Source organism: Physella acuta, unplaced genomic scaffold, assembly GCF_028476545.2.
Source record: "Physella acuta isolate Inbredline_101_S28 unplaced genomic scaffold, ASM2847654v3 ptg000760l, whole genome shotgun sequence".
Classification (NCBI taxonomy): Eukaryota; Metazoa; Mollusca; class Gastropoda; family Physidae; genus Physella; species Physella acuta.
This window is the reverse complement of record NW_026732278.1, coordinates 203,565-220,189: the sequence shown is the minus strand read 5'-3', so window position 1 is coordinate 220,189 and position 16,625 is coordinate 203,565. Positions and strand designations below refer to the sequence as shown.

Here is a 16,625-nt window from a genome sequence, read left to right as displayed (position 1 = left end):
GTCAGATTTGGTAGAAATAAGTCATGTGCCATCCAATGTGTGCAGTTCCTTTAGTTTACTTAAAACAGCCATTGAAAAAACCTGAAATTTTACTATTTATAGCCCCAATCAAAATGAACTTGAACAATTTGACTTGATTAAATAAAGCCACACTCTACACTTAATTGATTTTCAGATACCAAGTTCTCTGTAACACTTCATATAAACATGCAGTCTGCATTAAAAATATTCAAGTCTATTTTATATTTTACTTCTAAGGTTTCTTCTTTTACAGCCATCATTAAGGTTAATGGTTCAATATTTTAATTGCTTTCCCAACTATTTGAAAATAATTGAAAATAAACGTAACAGTTTTGGCAATTTTTTCACTAAGTCATTTAGGGGGCAATATATTTGTAATTTGTTGCTCATTACTTATCGCTCCATTAAAAACTTGAATGGAGTTTCTGCTGTAAAAAAAAATTTTTGAACCTTTATTGTCACCAGTGATTAAGGCAGAATTTTGTGATGATGACAATTGTCTATATAACTTTGTTCATTCTGAGTCTGCATGTTTTGGGTTGTGTATGTGAAGACAGAATGGGGTTTAAATTGTATTTATTCTCTTCAAATATTCATTTAATGTATGGAAATAAATTAACTTTTAAATACTTTTTAAATTTAATTATTATTTATTAGAATTCAATTATAAAACTATTATTATATTAAGTATTGGGATTTTTTGGGGTTCTGATCATACCCTAACATTACACTGAAAATAGAAGCTTGTAAGTCATAGATTACTTTACAATACTTTAGATTCCCACTTACAACTTTTCATGCATAGAAATTTATAAACAAAAAAAAATTTTTACGGTTTAGATATTCACTTCAGTTTTTGTATTTTGAATTGTAAGTAGGTTCCTTAAAAATGCAAACTAAATTTAGTTATTGCTCACTTCTCATTTTGGTAAATGCTGTACCAAAGCCACGAATGTGTTACACACTTGGGCACGCATATTCGTTTTGTTCTAAGTTTGTCATATAAAAGCAGGGAATACATTTTGTTTAACTACTGTGCTGAAAGAGAGAATTGAAATATTCTCCATTCCTTGCATAATTGATGAATGCTTGAATATTTCAGTGTCCTCATGTTATAGATGATGTAATATTTGTGTCGTACATACATCAACTCAGGGTCTGAGGATTCTCTTACACAAACAACACCAGTTAACTGATTCCCTTACACAACACCAGTTAACTGTCTGATTCCCTTACACAACACCAGTTAACTGTCTGATTCCCTTACACAACACCAGTTAACTGTCTGATTCCCTTACACAACACCAGTTAACTCAGTAACTGTCTGATTCCCTTACACAACACCAGTTAACTGTCTGATTCCCTTACACAACACCAGTTAACTGTCTGATTCCCTTACACAACACCAGTTAACTGTCTGATTCCCTTACACAACACCAGTTAACTGTAGCTCACTCTAACTTACATTAACAGTAATTCACTCCATCTTGACAAAAGTTGACAATGCTTCATAGATTCATAACACTCCATCTCAACAAAAGTTGACAATGCTTCATAGATTGCTTTGTTCTTTTGGGTTTCTTTTGTTTTGTTCTGTTTTAGTTTACACACAAAGTTTTCCTTGATTGATTATGTTATGTTTATTTTATCCTATTCCATTTGAAGTTGTAACAAAGAAAATTATTTGCAGATCTAAGGGTTGATTGTTCTTTGTTATATTGTTTCTTTCTATTATTACACATAATGTATTTTACATAATATAAATAAAAATATACGTTTGAACTAAATGTAAATACTCACGAAATTGTTTTTTTTTTGTCAGATTGACCAAGTGAAATCAGCAGTAATTGGCCTTGAACAGACTGAGCTTTGGATGTGGAGGCAAGGACTGCAGCTGGGGAATCAAAACAGTGCCAAGAATGTTTGTCGGACAATATGAAGGCTCTGTACTTTGTTTTTTCTCAAGAAAACTGGACCTCTCTGTTAACTGACCTCTGGTGGACTGGTACTTCATGCCTGGACATCACTCTTCTTTAGATTTAGGGCATGTAGTTTTCAATTGTTATTCAAATATACCTGATTGAATTACAGTGTTGAAAAAAAAAATTTAATTGGATAATTTAACCCTGAACCACCTATTATTTTGTGATATTTTATATACTGTATATTTTACCTCCACTAAATTTCAAATGATCCAAAAACCACAAAATGTACTGATAGCTCTCTCAAGAGTTTAAAGGGGAGTTTTTTTATGTTGAAGGAAGAAAGCTGTTCAATTATCCATCTGTAGAAAAAAAATCCTGTTGCCACAAATTATATTTTCTTCCATAAATTTGCTCGAGATGCCTTAGCGAGTTTAGTTAATTTTTTGTTTTGAGGATTTAAGAAATAGTTCTCTGCATTTCTTTTGTAAACAGTTACTGTGATTTATGCTTAGATATAATGGTCTATAGAAACTGCATTGCCTCCCTTATTGAAGCTATAAACATTGGTCATGAAGTAATTCAGTAGCTCACTCTGAGACAATCAACCTCATGCTGAATCAGTTGGCTGCTCCCTTACCTAATTGCTACAAGTTTAACACTAGCTAAAGGTCTACCTGCAAAAAGTATTGGGTTTAAATTGAAATACTTTTGACTCTTGGTGGTTGTATGATTACCTGTATATTTTTGTACAAGATGGGCTAAATGTGATAGGATTGTTTTCATTTTGAAAAGATCAAACATACAAAGACTTTCTGGCACCTTCTCACAATAGTCTTTTTATTTTTTATCTTGTGATACACTGTTTCAACTCAGGCTTTTTTCCCTAGTTAAAATCAGCTATCTTACCATCGCATGAACGATCCTGTGGCTTTGATATTATCTGCCTCAGATGTTTCTTCTTGCCTGCAGTGTGAGTTAAGGAAAACAAAGTTAACTACTGTAGGCTATTGCTACGAAGAGATTTTTTTCCTCTTATCAGCATGTCTAAAGGCATAAATAAATAGCTGTAGTATTAAAAGACACATTTTAAAATATTTCTTACTGAGCATAATGCACCACCATAAAGCAGATCTATTCCAATAAGGCAGTATTATCAAGTATAATCACCTGAGTAAAGTTTTTCACTATTTTAAGTACTTTTAAAGCTGACATTTTATTTCTGATTGATCACAGTAAGAAACTTCAATCACAGGGGAGACTACTCTTTATAATCTGTCCCTGCCAAAACTCTGTTGCTACACTTAATCTTTGTTGAAAGCTGCTTAAGCCCCACCTAAAAATGTCACCAACTTAAACATTATGTGCACTACAACACTGAACAATCCAACAATATATGACAGGGCTGTGATTACCCTGCCCAAACCTTGAAATTTTTCACTCCCCTTTTATCTTCAGCATGGGGTCTTGTTTCTCCCCAGCCCCCACTATCTTCTATAACCAGTCCCCACAATCCCAAGACAAGAATAATTTAGGGCAGTTGCTTGCTTGAATAATTTCATGAGCAGAATCTCTTCAGCCATGTTCTATCCCTCAAGAATTGGAGAGCGAATAAATAAGGGAGGCAATCAGTGCTGACCAGGCCAGTTAGAGTGCAAATGTTTGGGTGGATGAAATGTTGTATCCTGTTATTGAGCTTGAAAAGTTGAAGAGAATGCGGGCTAAAAATGTGCTGTTCATCATGTCTTGTTGTAAATGTTAGTTTATTTCTGCTTTTGTTGGGGCAATGTTGTTCAATTTGCTGCGAGAGTTTCAGGACAACTGGGAAAATGAAGGTTATTTTTATTTTTACCATCTGACTTACGTTTGATTACCACAGTATTATATTTAAAGTTTTATTTTGTTTATTTAAAGGCTTTATATTTGTAATGTTTTGTGTCTTTAAGTAATTGTTAAAAAAATATATATGCAAAATGATTGAAAATAATGGAGACTTGTTCCATGTAGTGGTATACAAAAACTGTTCAGTTGTTTGATCTATTTATGTTTTGAGTTCTTGTTTAAAGTTATGGCACAAGTCAAGCAAGGCCATATGCTAGCACTAGGCTACTGAAGCTGTGATTTAATGGTTAAATGCTATTTTTTTATTTGACCAGTGCACACGATGTGAAAACTGTGACTTGTTGATGTGATACCTTAATGCAAGCCTTGATCTATTTATAAATTATGACAATGAGTTCTTGAATTGATTTAGTGATCAGTTTTGTTTGTTGGCTTTTGTTAATTGTAAGCATAATACAAGTGATTTTGTACAATTCATATGATCATATGATAAAAATCTGAATTGCTTAAAGAAAATACTGTAGGAATTTGTTTTAATGTTTTAAACTGTTTAAACTAGATTGTACATATACTAATGAATGGGGTAAGAATAGGTACTGATGTTACTGTTAACTTAATGTAGTTTATTCTAGTAGATCTACATTTTTATACTATCAGTCATGATATATTCTCTACTGTTGGGAACTATAAGCAAGGGGCAGTGAGCGCTGTGCATGCCACTCTTGTAAATGTGTACAAATTGTTTGGCTCTCCTGTACATCCAGATGACGTCTTTCAGTCACCAAGTGTTTTTAGACAGTGATTTCTTCATATCTCTTATTCAGTCTTTTTAACCTCACTTTCATACATTCATCATTCATGGATTTTTTTCTGTAGATTCTTTTTTTTTCTATTATTGTTACAATATGATCTACAAATTTGTACTATAATAAGCATTCAAATCAAGTTGATATATGTAAATACACAGTTTTAAATCACACGTTTTTTTATTTAGATACTTTACTGTATTAGCAGTTGGATGATGTTTAGATAAACTTCTAAAGTGTATTCCATCAAGCATAACTGTTGTGGCATTCTAATAAAGCACAAACCTAGCTTAGATTACTAAACAATGAAAATGAAAAAAATATTTTTATTCTTCTTTTTAATTTTTGAAAATTAACTTCTTCCTTTCTTGTTTTCAACTGTAATTATTTGTAACGTCCATTTTTCCTCTTTTTTTAAAAGTTTACAAAATACTTGATCACAAACTCTGCAGTAGTTTTGTTTTAATGATACATTCAAAAACTAAAACTTTACATCTCCTATACACAAGCAACTAGGAAATATGAAACTAGAATTGCTGGGCAGAGTGAAAAATTTCAATCTTCCATTTCATTCAATTCATTTATAAAGTCCAGAGTAGAAACAACACTCTTTATATTTTAAACCTCAGCCTCCATTTTGTACCTGAGGCATCAGGATTGGGACACTAATTAGAGTTAATTATTCTGTCATAACTCAAGTGACACATTATGTTTATTCATGAGTTGAAGACTTCTGAAACTGGCGTTGACTGGCCAGCACTGTATGGTTGTTCAGGGGGAAATGGCCAAAAAGCTGTCAGTTTTTTTTTTCTACATCCTAGAATTGTATTGCAAGTATAGGCTCGTAGCGTTGTTCATCTCAAACACATGTAGATCTTTCCACTCATAGCTACCTCCTTATTACTTTTAACTTTTATTATATTTTCTTCTACAAAATGGTTGCGATGTGTGAGTGAGTAAACTTGAATTAGGGTCACTTACCTGTTGTTTTACAATGTTAAAATCTGTAGATGTCCATGTTTAACCATAGCCTTCTTACTGTACACACTGATCTGATGTCATCCAAAACAACACACGTTTCATGTTGCTCAAAGGGTTGATGGCAGGTTGGATGCTAAATATATGAAATAGATTTTTTAAATGTTCAGGTCAAACATTTTAGTTGACCTGCATTATTCTGCTGTTAGATTATCAACACACATCAACACACAAAACAAAAATGGGATAGAAAATTTGTTATCAACACACATAAATCAACACTCAGATAAAACATCTGTTATCATTACATCAACACAAAGCTTCCATTTTGTTAACAAAGCTGAAGATATCATGCCATTCATTTTGACATTTTAAGCCTTATGATTGGCTTAATCCAACTGCTAACAATGAACTCTAAAATCAATAGGAAATGTCATCTTTAATTCATTTTTTATAGTTTTTAGTTTATAGATTTTCAATCTAGACAACAGCATATTAGCTTCCAGATTTCTAGCCTGTAGTTTTAAAGAATTGATACTTTGTCAACAAATGTTAGAAATACTGGGGTTTGTTTTATGTAACATCATTGTCAAAATGTGACATCTGCCAGTGTATTGTGATGTACTGATGTTTGCTGTAGGATGAGTTACTGATGGTTGACTAACACATTAGATCAATTTTACATCAAAATTACAAAATGTTATTTATTTATTTATTAAGAATAATAAAAAAGGCTATTTAGTATTTTTATTTCTTCCCTATTAAAATGTGGGATTTTGTTTATTTCTAAACAACGTTTATTGTTCTAAGAAGAATGACCTCACAGCACTAAAACAACCAACATACATTTCATCTTTAGAAAAGTCTTGAGTAAACTTCTGCCTATATATAGGTCATCAACTTAATGCTAGATGCCAACATTTGTTTTTATTTGAGAAGATTCAAATTATATACAAAATTTTTAAGATAAGGTGAAATCGTGTTTCTAAAAATGTTCTGAACATGTTTATAATGCCATTGAAATGATAGATGATGTAACTGGTAGTGAGAGAATAATTTCTACAACACTAATCATAATTATTAATTATGTGATTAATTGATTTTTTTTACTACACTATGTTTATCTCTACATTTGTTAATTCTAAAATGTGACTGCATCATGAAAGGTTAGCTTATAAATTTTCTTATCTACCACTTGGATTTATCTACAATTTTTTTAGATGAGTACACCAGTTTAAGCTTGGTCAATGTGTGGCTTGGTCAATGTTGCTGTCATAGACAGAAAAAATGTCAAACAAATGAGCAAAGTCTTCCTCTGATTTGTAGGTCAAGGTCAACAGTTGCTGGCCACAGTAAGACGAGAAGCTTGACTCTTCAGTCAAGAACTTAACTGTCATCAGTCAAGGACTTGTCTGTCAAGGGTTTGTTGTACTGTCGTATGGTCAGTCAGTATGACATCAGTGACAGAGTGACTCAGCCAGTGACTCAGTCAATAACATGTATGACTCTCATAAGTCAATGACTTGTATGACTCTCATAAGTCAGTGACTTGTTTGACTCTCATAAGTCAATCACTTGTTTGACTGTCATAAGTCAATGACGTATGACTGTCATAAGTCAGTGACATATATGACTGTCATAAGTCAATGACGTATGACTATCATCAGTCAGTGACTTGTGGGACTGTCATAAGTCAGTGACTTGTATGACTATCATAAGTAAATGACTTGTGCGACTGTCATCAGTCAATAACTTGTGTGACTGTCATAAGTCAATGACTTGTGTGACTATCATCAGTCAGTGACTTGTTTGTCATCAGTCAGTGACATGTATGACTGTACCCTGTACTCTCCCTGTATTTTTATGACTAGCATTTGTGACAGCCTGTAAGTACCTTGTTACTCTTCTATTGAATCCATGTAAATAGCTTCAAACATTTTTTTACAATGTTACATAACTGAGCACCCCAACTTTAAAAAAACTGATCTAATGTATGAAGAATGTATAGGTCTCTTACATCCATTTGACTGAAATCAGTGTCTGGCAGACTACTGATCCATGTAGTGATCATCACTTTGGAGTTCTCCCCCTTTTTGCTCTTCTTCACTTTGTTTACTTCTCTTTTTGATCCAGTGTTGAGTAGTTATGTGTAACTTCTGCCTGTGAAAATGATGCATGAATTATGTCATTAGATTATTTATTTGATATCATTCGGGTGATATGATACTCATAGTGCTGATTCTTCCCCTTTTTTTGTTTTATCTCTTTGCCCTTGGTTCTTTCCCTTCTCTGCAATTTACAATTTGTTCTTCCAAAATAGTCAATTTAACTTATTTCAATAACACAATAAATCAAGTAAAAATATATTATTAATATTGTAGACATTTTAAAAGAATTAATTTATTTTTACGAAAAACTTGTAGATTATTTGAAAGATCTGCAAAATGGCTTACTGAAGTAAAGACTTGATTTTTTTTAAACCAGTAAAATGGATACTTCATATAGATTCTATAGTTTTCTTCTATACATACAGAAACTTTAGGTTAGTTGTAAAGTTTACAGGAAATACTATAGTTTTAATTGAGAAAATTATTGACATTTTTTATTATATTTTTTTCAACACTTTTATTTATACATTGTCTACTTAAAATAAATTGTACAATTTTTTCAACACCTAGCGGTTAATTTTGTCTTCAACAAGAGTTGTTCCCTTTGTTTATAAAGCCCAGCCCCTTCAGCTTACACCATTAGCAGTAATAAGACATCGGTAACTTCCGTTTGGAGGCTCCTTGTCCCTTTCTTCGCTATTTCTAGTTTGTCATTTAGCGCTTCTCGACTCCTAAATGTATGTGGCGCATGCACATAATCATAGACTTGAATATCTGAAATCATTTGACAGTTCTTTCTTTTGTTTTACACCGTGTTGCCTGGCGAAATTTTGTTGTAACCGTCAACAGGCAAGATGGTCGTTAGATTTTAAGTCTTGTAGAAAAAAGTCATCCAGCCAGCCAATGCTGGAAAGGGAAGCATTTTGTTTACATCCGTCTTGTCAACTGTTGAATTCATCTCGTTTGATTCTAAACTATGGAGTAGAATTAGACAATTTTAGACTAGAAAGTAAGCAAATAGGTTACTTAGACTACATATTTATTCTAGTACATTTTCTGCTACTGTCCAAGAGTCGACTAGAAATGTTTCTGTGATCTGGGTTTTTTTTTCTCGTCTGCTTCCCTACTGTGTGTCACGAGACGTGTGGCGATTGGGTGAGAACAACATCGTGACGCGGCGAGCCGGACGGTAGCATTCGACTTGTGTCTACACACACAGACCAAAGCACTCGATAAATTATTTATTGCTTGCTCTCAAGGCACTAGTACTCACCAATCGATAATTCCTTACACATTTGATCCTCTTTGTAACGGTTTTCTCTGAAGAAGACTAGACTAGCTAGTTTTGTTTTGTTTTAAAATTTTACACTCGGTTAGCCCCCCACCCTCAACTATCTTTTGGTTTTGGGCTTTCGTTTGATACCATGTACCTATACATTTGTTACGGGATTTCCAGGACTAGCCATGGTTTCTCCTAAATAAGCATGGCATCCCCATGTTTTTTCTGATAACCCCTTGGTCATTGATGCCTTTGTTTAAATGTGAGATTATTTTCATTTGTTTCATATTTAATTTGACGTGTTATTTTTTAATGTACCTGATTAAATGCTCACTAGGAATGTGGCTTCTTGCCTTGTTATTCATTATGTGCTTCACTTGTTGAATTTGCTACACCATCACACACCATTTAGATGTTTAGTCGACATATTACGTCACCACTATACGTCAGCTTGTTAAGTTAGATCGTTAGAATTTAAAAATCAACTTCCGACGAAAAATATTGTCACCGTTTATCAAGAATATTTTTGGCTTACAATCACCTGATACATTTATCCTGACCATATTGTCAGTGTCACATTGTAAGGGCTGCTGTCAGTGACATTTATCCTGACCATATTGTCAGTGTCATATTGTAAGGGCTGGTGGCAGTGACATTTATCCTGACAATATTGTCAGTGTCACATTGTAAGGACTGCTGTCAGTGACGACTTGAAGCTGACACGAGCCAGTGCCACATACCAGACAAACCTCGCTAGTCAAATTAGAAATAACGTTGCACCCGTTTCATGTAATGCTTCAGTCATCTCTAAACTGGACACATTAAAAAAAAATTAAATATTAAACTGGACACACTCAGTTTAAACTAAAATAAATTTAAAACGTATTTAAACAAAATTACTTAACACTACTTAATAAAAACCAGTTTACATTCTGTGTTATCAGTATGAAAAAATTGGGCTGCTAATATTGCATATTTATGGTCTAAGCCAGGGGTCTCCAAACTACGGCCCGCGGGCCGGATGCGGCCCGCGAAGTCCTCTCATCCGGCCCGCGGAGATCTTTTTGTCCAAGGAAAAATCTTTTGTTTGTGATGGCTGAGGAACTTTGCCCAGAAAAATCAAAGACATACGTGGAAGAAACTGGCCCCCGAACTGAAATTTAATAGTTAATGCGGCCCTCGGACTGAAAAGTTTGGAGACCCCTGGTCTAAGCATTAGGTCTCTACAATAGTAGCGTATGTAGTAGCTTTGCTGTATCCCTTTCATGCATTTTGGTATTAGTTATGAACGATGATATATTTATTTTTATAGAGACTTATTGTTGTCGCCTATTTAGATACATTAGACATATATATATATATATATATATATATATATATATATATATATATATATATATATATATATATATATACATGTGGATTAATATACCCTACATATTGAAGGAAAAACAGACTCCAGCCACCACCCCCCTCCCTCTACTCATAAGCATTACCTCCCCACACACACACGCACGTGTAAGTCGGAAGCGATTAAATAACTTTTTATTAATGAAATTACATTTGATACGTCAATATGAACCGGCATGTTTCGGACTCATATCTGTTTAAAGACAGTATGAAATATATTCCTACTTATTGATGGAAAGGTCCTAGACCCCAAAGATATTGTGATGATATGTTATCTACAGTCAAGGCGGTCCCCATTGCCAAGAAATGCGCAAAATGTTTCGTGAGGGAGGGTTTAGAAAGTCATTACTTGCTGTCCTAATACAGTTTATAAAAATAATCAGGATAAAAATAATCTTATTACACATATGTTCCACGTCAAGAATAATGCTATTGTAATTATAATACCGACTAAACTATTACCTTATTACAAATATAATCATAGGATTTGTAGATAAATCATAACATTTCAGCAGGTGAATGTTTGGCTGATAACGCTATGTCTGGCCATATGGTAATCAGACATCACTTGGCACAGATCGTCATTGGCATACATGAACACCACACGAACACAAGTCTATCTCCACACGAACACAAGTCTGTCACAACACGAACACAAGTCTATCACCACACGAACACAAGTCTTTCACCACACGAACACAAGTCTATCACCACACGAACACAAGTCTATCACCACACGAACACAAGTCTATCACCACACTCTATCTCCACACAAACACAAGTCTATCGCCACACGAACACAAGTCTAGCACCACACTCTATCACCACACGAAAATAAGTCTATCACCACACGAACACAAGTCTATCACCACACAAACACAAGTCTATCTCCACACAAACACAAGTCTATCGCCACACGAACACAAGTCTATCACCACACTCTATCACCACACGAAAATAAGTCTATCACCACACGAACACAAGTCTATCACCACACTCTATCACCACACGAAAATAAGTCTATCACCACACGAACACAAGTCTATCACCACACTCTATCACCACACGAAAATAAGTCTATCACCACACGAACACAAGTCTATCTCCACACGAACACAAGTCTATCTCCACACGAACACAAGTCTATCTCCACACTCTATCACCACACGAACACAAGTCTATCACCACACTCTATCACCACACGAACACAAGTCTATCACCACATGAACACAAGTCTATCACCACACTCTATCGCCACACGAACACAAGTCTATCACCACACGAACACAAGTCTAGCACCACACTCTATCACCACACGAACACAAGTCTATCACCACACGAACACACGTCTATCACCACACGAACACAAGTCTAGCACCACACGAACACAAGTCTATCACCACACTCTATCTCCACACAAACACAAGTCTATCGCCACACGAACACAAGTCTATCGCCACACGAACACAAGTCTAGCACCACACGAACACAAGTCTATCTCCACACGAACACAAGTCTATCACCACACTCTATCTCCACACGAACACAAGTCTATCACCACACGAACACAAGTCTATCGCCACACGAACACAAGTCTAGCACCACACGAACACAAGTCTATCACCACACGAACACAAGTCTATCGCCACACGAACACAAGTCTAGCACCACACGAACACAAGTCTATCGCCACACGAACACAAGTCTAGCACCACACTCTAGCACCACACAAACACAAGTCTAGCACCACACGAACACAAGTCTATCACCACACGAACACAAGTCTATCACCACAAAAAACACAAATCTGTCACCATAGGAAAACATCTATGACCCAAGTGCAATTTTACAACATGGGCAGACAACCAAAGAACAACATGGGCAGACAACCACTGAACAACATGGGCAGACAACCACTGAACAACATGGGCAGACAACCACAGAACAACATAGGCAGACAACCACTGAACAACATGGGCAGACAACCACTGAACAACATGGGCAGACAACCACTGAACAACATGGGAAGACAACCACTGATTTACTGCTAGAAAATCCTGCCATAATGATAAACCTGGAAAATTTCCCCCCAGGTGTGTTAAGCTTAGTGTTATCGCACCAAACTTTGTTTACCTCTTTCAATGTACTGACCGCACTAGCATAGACATGGGCACGCCTAAGGGTTTTCTAATGAGCACAGCTCAAAGGAAAATACGTTCTTTCGTTTACACAATTCCTTTCTTTTTTTTTTATTGCGGCGACTCGCCTTAAAACATACACACACCTCTATTTTATAAACATACACACATAGAAATATCTGCTTCGGGGCTGCTTCTGATTCTTGTAATAAACCTCGCCCATAAACACGTCCCCAAAGTGGCCATTCAAGTTGCAGAAATGGACGAGTTTTGCACAACGCTGACAACAAGGCTTCACGATAGAGACTCAAAGTGCAGCAAACGATAAATCGAGTTTAAAAAAAAGTTTCTCAAAGAAATGTTTTTGTTGATGAATAAGCCTCATTGAAAACTATTCTTGTCGGCATTGTTTGTGTGCCCGTTTAAGCAGATCTGATTATTTCTATGGAATAATTCCAATAAAACTTTTGGCAAGTAGCAAACAGAAAATAAACCGGGAGTGATCTCCCCTAAACTTTCTCGAATATTCTTATATAACTCGGAATATAGACATGATTTTTAATTACTTAAACTTTTTAAAATAGAATAGAATCTCATAGAAAAAAGAATTGCGCACCAAGCGAACGCCAAAACAAAATGTGCATAATAGTGCGCAATATTATTAGTACTTTATAAATTTACATGCGTTTTTTGAGAAATCGGAAATAGCGTAAATTAGTACTTCCGGTCAACGGAAATTACTCAAAATTTGACAGAAGGTAGAGAATTAGATCTTTTACTTACATGTGAAATTTCATTTATCTATCTGAAATAGTACTCAAGTTATAGGCTTTTGAAAAATTCAAAGTAGAAAAAGTACCACTTCCGGTTATCTGAAAGAAATCGCTCAAAAGTTGATCAGGATCTACGATTTTGATAAAATACTTTTATATGGAATTTCATCAACCTAGCTGTAACGATACTCAAGTTATCGTGTTTACACACAGACAGACAGACACACGGACAAGATTGCAAAATTATGTTTTTCCGTATCAGTGAGGTGTAAAACGTCGAGATTTGTAAAAATCTCGATTTACAAATCTCGATTTTTTTATTTTTTTTTTGCACGATTACAAGACTTTCTCTATACTTCGTATGTACGAGAAAGTGAAAAATTAGAAGAAGGTAGAAATTTAAAGCTCATCTTGATCAACAAGCAAAAACAGGATATTCTAAAAAAAAATATCTACTACTAATCTTGAAATAGTCCAATCGGCATATGAACAATCAATGTTCACTCTATTATTCTCTGCCTGGTTCTGCTGTAAAGGGAGATGACTGATGTTTGTTGCAAATGATGAGTGTTAAATGAATTGTTTTGTTTTCGTTTTTTTTAACAATGTAGCATTTTTAAAATAAAAACTTTCTAGTACTATTAGTACTACGTAGGTACGTATTTACCTACAAAATGGAAAAAAAAGGAATTTAGGGCGAGCAATGGGGCTGAAGGGGAGGGGGGGTGTCTTTTCTTGGCAGGTGTAGTTTCTAGCCTCAACTTTTGTTTGTTTGTTTTTTGGTGTTTTACAGGGTTGAGAGTTAGTAAGTTAAAATTATTAACTTAAAGTAGCACAGTGGATAAGCGGAGACTTTTGCAGATTTGAGTAACTTTTACTAGCACTAGCCACTGCAGTAAACAAAAATCGTCGTCAGCTGGTACATTTTTTAAGAACACAGCTATTGGAATGTAGCAACTTTAGTCATAGCACCCTGGACTGTAGCAACTAGCCATTACACCCTGGACTGTAGCAACTTTAGCCATACCAGAGCCCTGCTGTAACTACTGGAGCAGTGGTGTCATGGTGTGTTTAATACCAAGCACTGTTGTAAGGTATAGAGGCCTTTTGTACAAACTTTAGCCTTGCTTTATACAAACCCCTGTCGTATATACACGTTAGCCCTGATGCAGTCTACATAATGGAGCCTCGTTAAACATACGGGAGCCATGTCTGTATACTGGAGCCTTTTATACATACAGGAGCCCTGTCTACATTCTGGAGTCTATAATACATACAGGAGCCCTGTCTACATTCTGGAGCCTATAATACATACATGAGCCCAGTCTACATACAGGAGCCATGTCTACATTCTGGAGCCTACAATACATACAGGACTCCAGTCTACATACAGGAGCCATGTCTAGATTATTATACATTGTTGAGCTCTGTTGCACATCCTAGCTGTGGCTATTGAATGATCAGTGCCTATTAAAGGATTTCCCTAGGGTTTTGCTGTAATTTTTTAATCGAAATAAAACTAAATAAAATCTTTATTTATTTTTATTCATCAGTTTTGACACTAGCGCTCTTCTTCAATGAAGGCGGTAAATCCTGTCCATTCAGAGTTGCGCCCTGTTTTTCAAGAATTAATGGAAAAACAGACTGTGACGACATACGTTGATTTTACACATTGGCCTACATAATATATAGGGGGGGGTGCAAGTTCCGTTCCGAGATGTTATTGATTTGTATTGTTCACTCACTTCACATGCATGAGAAGTTTGTATACTTCAGGCCTGGAGATTTTTTGAGCTCATTTTTAAAAATGTTTCAACTGAATAAACTTTGTCAACAGATAATATTTATCAACAGAATTGTTATTGAATTTATTTTTCATTAACAGCATGCAGGGGCACCCCACCCCGCGTAGCTTATCGTCACGGTCAGCCCCCCCCCCCCCACACACACACACAATTTAAAAAAAACCACAATTGCCCCAGGGTCACGAAATGTTTCAACAAAATGGCAACTGGGAGAAGCCAAAGAATTCGCCTAGTGATAAAGTAGTGTTGAGGGAGAAGGGTTGGGGGTTGAAGGCAGGCCATGCAAGGTAGAATGACATCAATTTAACAGTGAAAACAGTTTTTCCCCAACCCAAATTGTAAAGAAATCACGTCAAGACATACATTTGTTGAATCACAAAGGTGGAGATGTGGATTGGGTCTTATGACATTTCAGCCTGACAAAAATGGAAGCCCAGTGACTTCCCATCAAATTGCGGGGGTGAACTCTTGAATATTATCACAGGCTTGAGGGGTGTTAGAAAGCGTAATGATAGCTAATTTAGATTATTGCGCATTTACCGCGAGTTAGCTAACCTGATTAGAGCACGCAAGAGCTTACAAAATGTCAGCCGTTTCGTATGACGTCATAATTGACGCATAAAATGCGTTAAAATGCAACATGTAAATACACTCAAGTTGTATTTTTCTTGAACAGTGCAGTACATGTGAGTACAGTTGTGTATTGTGAAAGCTGACGTCACGTGCTTTCTGTTAAATCATTCTATAAATAACCAACACCATCTGCAGCTAATGCAAACCAAAAGACAACACAAACTATCACTAGCAAAAAAACACTAGTCAACATCATGTAGCAGTCAACATCCTGTAGCAGACAACATCATGTAGCAGACATCATACTGTAGCAGACAACAACATCCTATAGCAGACAACATCATGTAGCAGACAACATCCTGTAGCAGACAACATCATGTAGCAGACATCATCCTATAGCAGACAACATCCTGTAGCAGACAACATCCTGTAGCAGACAACATGTAGCAGACAACAACATCCTGTAGCAGACAACAACATCATGTAGCAGACAACAACATCATGTAGCAGACAACATCCTGTAGCAGACATCATGTAGCAGACAACATCCTATAGCAGACAACATCCTGTAGCAGACAACATCATGTAGCAGACAACATCCTATAGCAGACAACAACATCATGTAGCAGACAACAACATCCTATAGCAGACAACAACATCATGTAGCAGACAACAACATCCTGTAGCAGACAACATCCTGTAGCAGACAACACCATCCTGTAGCAGACAACATCCTGTAGCAGACAACAACATCATGTAGCAGACATCATCCTATAGCAGACAACAACATCATGTAGCAGACAACATCCTGTAGCAGACAACAACATGTAGCAGACAACATCATGTAGCAGACAACAACATCATGTAGCAGACAACATCATCCTGTAGCAGACAACAACATCATGTAGCAGACATCATGTAGCAGACAACATCCTGTAGCAGACAACAACATCATGTAGCAGACATCATC

General features: G+C 35.7%; 1 protein-coding gene across 1 annotated transcript in view; it reads left to right on the top strand.

Annotated features, from left to right (window-relative positions):
• Positions 1-9,300, top strand: part of LOC131950403 (potassium voltage-gated channel subfamily A member 1) — a 100,150-nt gene extending 90,850 nt beyond the window's left edge. The window contains exon 5 of the mRNA XM_059312528.1: positions 1,844-9,300. The gene's annotated coding sequence lies outside the window, so the exon portion shown is untranslated. The remainder of the gene's footprint in view (positions 1-1,843) is intronic.
• The last annotated feature ends 7,325 nt before the right edge of the window (positions 9,301-16,625 follow it).